This window comes from Olea europaea, unplaced genomic scaffold, assembly GCF_002742605.1.
Source record: "Olea europaea var. sylvestris unplaced genomic scaffold, O_europaea_v1 scaffold1515, whole genome shotgun sequence".
NCBI classification, from domain to species: Eukaryota; Viridiplantae; Streptophyta; class Magnoliopsida; order Lamiales; family Oleaceae; genus Olea; species Olea europaea.
The window spans coordinates 123,853-128,191 of record NW_019232731.1 but is presented as its reverse complement, the minus strand read 5'-3'; positions in this window follow the sequence as shown (position 1 = coordinate 128,191).

Here is a 4,339-nt window from a genome sequence, read left to right as displayed (position 1 = left end):
CAAGTCAAAGGACCAATTCCACTACCGAACGTTAGAGATTAACCACTGACACTCAGATAGTTATCCATGTGGAATCTCTCGACCGGTCTCCAATCTTTTGTTCTATAACAAAACATCCACGTGTTCACTTAAGTGTCACCACACTTTAGCTTGTGAGATCAGCTACTTACTTCACAAGTAAGAAATGCCACACGTGATGGTCTATCCGTAATAACGATATCCGTATCTCGTTATTACTTACGACCACGGATGATTTAAGATTCAATCAGATGTAATTTGTATCTCACAATTACAACTCCTTGTGATTAACAAATTACAAAGATTTGAATCTACGGACTCTATTATTTATTTAATTGTCTATTAATTAAATAATAGATCTACCATTTAATTGCATTAATTATATATAAAAGCATTATGTCCAAAGTTGATAGGACCTAGGGCATAATACTTACAAATGTTGACATAGCTGTGTAGTGAATTTACTTAATCAAATGGAATTGGATTTAATCGATCGATGTTTCAATTATTTTATAAAAGTATGTTTGAATACATTGCATGAATATTTGCCATTATTTTGTATGATAAATCATGGGGAGGATTAACCATTTGTTACCATCATTTAATCTAAAAAATCCAGCGAATAAACTAGTTAACCTACTATAGCTTAATTTCAGTGTAGAGAATAGAACAAATAACGACCATTCCTCTCTATTTTGAATTCGTATTGATTCAAATAAATTGTATGATTAAATTACGTAAATAATAAATAACAAGGTTTTGAGAAATGATAATCCGATTTCCTTAGATCCACTTTATTACTAGTTTAGTGATATTGAATACTTTAATTTTTATTCAAACAACCCACAAATGCTACGTATTTATTATTCACATATTCCATAGGTTTCACAATTTACTAGCACCTCAAATCACCACTGCACATACTCTAAATATTTAAATTATTAATAAGTTTGAATGATTGATCACTTCTGAATGAATTTCGGACTTAATATTATTTCCGAGGAGACATATATAGGTTTAACACGATAAGTAAATATCACCCATTTGGAGATAAAGATATATCACTATTGACCTTTCATTGTATTTAATTTATTCATGCATATTCATATCTTTTATAATAAAAAGGTTGTACATAAGAGTATGCATAACTTAGTTGGCAATGTTGATTTAAGAGGTGTGGATCTTGATTTCAGCGTCAATTGGCAATGTTGATGGGATTAGAAGATGATGCTCGTGTTTGGGAGATCGGTTCTAAGCATGGTGGTAATGGCAGCTGGTGACGATTTGCGGTAATGATGTTATTGATTTGGCTAAGAACATGTCAAAATATTGTTTGAGAGCTCGATTCCCGGCACAATAGTGGTGGCAAAAGGCGGTGTTTGAGAGAAAATGGTTTGGGACTGGTGATAAGTGGCAGTAGGCAATGGTGGTGGTCATTGTCGAGCGATTGAGAGAGCGGGATGGTAGAGACAAATTTAGGTTTCTATTTTTTGTTATTAACATCTTATTATTTCGATTTACATTGTGGGAAAAAGAATTAAATCAACTTTGAGTAATTAATCTAAACCACTAGATTTCTCCAAACATATCTATAGTTGAACTCCATTATTCATCATAATAAACTTTTCAATTATTCCTTATCAAAATTATTATGCTAATTTAAGAATATATTTTTTCTTTAAAAGAACTTATAATGTACAACTCTTCCTTTATAATTCATTCTCCAAGTATGCCAGTTTATCCCTTTTTCCTTACCCTACGAGTCTTTATTAAATAATTTCAATGAAAAGAAAAAAGAAGGCATTAAGAGACCCTCCTAGCCTATATAAAATAATTTTCAGTACTACCGAAATGGAATTATACATCCAAAATAGTTCTAAAAAGACATGATTCTAAGGATTGGATTTCACTTAACTGTCTACGGTTCCATTACGGGTGCTCGGGTAGAAGTTTTGACGAGAAAACTAATTACCCACTATGCCGAAAACCATGGGACAACATGCTGTTGCTTGATATATCAAAATAGTTGATCTGATAATTTAAATATATTATTTTCTCAAAACTAGAAGCATTTAAACAATAGTATATTTGAAGGGAAAAGTAAACTTAAATTACCTTGTAAGTAAGAAGGGATGGGTGACGAAATTGACCAGTCCACATGATCTCATTTATATGTTCAACTCAACCTTGTATTCCAAGCATTCGATTGTTAACTTAATTGACCACGTTTCCAAGAGTTGACTATCTTGTTATTATATGATATTGAAAATGAAACTTTATCTGATAATAATTATGTCTAAGTGGAGATAATAAATAAGTTGAATCGAGCCACTCGACTCTTCAACTCTTTGGGCTCAATTTGGCCCACAATGCGAGCAGGCTCGCAATATCGAAGTGTGACTCGATTTGCCCCACAAGCTAGTATGAACGATTTGCCAAATATTTTTTTAATTTGAGCAAAAACATGAGAGACTAATGAGCCCCCGGTGAGCCTGTAAACAAGCTGGCTTGCGCCCATAGCTTGATGATCAATTCGCCTCACTTCTCACCCTTTTGTCTAATTTAAACTTTTAATCTCGAGTTGCCAGGATTAAATTTTACAAAAAAATACATTTGACACCGATAGAACTTATGAAAACATTTATATTTCTTTCTTTTTTACTCAAAAAACTCTTTAAATGTGATTAACTCAAATAATTAAACATTTTCTTTGAATTTTTTGAACTCTAAAATTATAAAGAAGACAAAAGCCTCAAATTGGAAATTAAAATATATTATTTGATACACAAATTAGATATAAATAAGCATATAATAAACAAATTTTATCTCATTTTTCATTCTTAATATGGTTTGTAACAATCCAATCCTCTTCCCATTAACATGCCAATTTTTCTATAAAAAAAAAAACCACTCGCGGCGTTACAAATTTGGTTGATAATATCAATCTTGAAACAAGAATTTCGATTTTAATTAGGAATTAAGCAGATAACGTCATAAGTTTGTCTTGCCAAAAAAAAAAAATTGCAATTAAAACAAGAATAATTAAAAAAGGACTTTAATTCTTTCTTACATTAAGGCATTAATTTAGGTTACTTATAAATTTGATGGATAAATCATATTATGTGTAACTAAAAGTAAACTATAAATATGGGATTTTAGGGTGATGATGGAAGTTGTCACACTTTTTATTCTACAAGCAATTGAAGAAAAAGAAAATATTTTTGGCTTTCTCAGTTGGGAAGGCTTCTTAATTAACAGTAAATTTGAAGTTTTGAAAAAGTCCAAAACGGCCCTTTGCTATCATTCGAAGCAAATGGTCCACCATGTCATCATATCAACTTCGCAAGTGAATAATACCTCCAAAACAGATATTTTCAAAAGGAAAAATTGCACCTTTGATCTTCGATTTATGAAATGTGAGCGTTTGGGTTCTTAACCTATTTTATCTGACAGTGTCATCTCTAAAATTTTAATTTTATAGTGTTACAGATATGTAATTAGCGTCTTGTTCAATTTGTATTAAAAAGTCATTTATTTTGCTTTCAAAGGTTATGTTAATTAAAATAAATATAAGAAAATAAAATATAATGAAACAAGAAAGAATAAAAAATGTAAATCATACAATCCAAGGGTGTTAAATGGGGCGAGCAGCTGTTGTCGGGCTCGGGTCCTCTCTTGAACTCACCAATTTTTTGTATCTTTTTTTGAATTATTTTTACCTCGCTTGTAAGGAGTTGGCTCGTGAGTTAACTAATGCAAGCTGATTTTTTTATTGCTTGACTTACCTCACTTCCTACGCCTAATCCATGCTAGTAACCCCAAATTTTTACCCATATCTCATTGTCATTAGTGGGAAGACATGACACTTTAGGTTGCCATCAACAATCAAGGTACAAAGTGGAATTTGCCAAAAAGTAATAGAGTTTAGTGATATGGGGTGAAATGAGGACGTGTGGAGGGCTAGTGATTTTGATTTTGATTTTTGTGGTTGTTATATATTTTTTTAAATTTTTAAATGATTTTTATAGAAAAGTGGTGGAAAATCGTTTTTTGAATGCTACAAAATCACACTATAAAGATAGTTAAAAGGGAGGACCAAATTATTACAAGGGTTATAGATAAGGGATCAACCGTGCAATTTTCTCAAGTTTCAACTTTCAAACTTCAAAAGGAATGTATATTTGGTAAGAGAATAATTAGAATTCCTGCTGGCCATCCTTCTTATCTGTCTTTCCTCACTATATAAACCACACATGCACACTCTCTCTTTCTCTCTCTAAACAAATTTTAATTTACAGACCAAAAAAAAAAAAATGTTGAA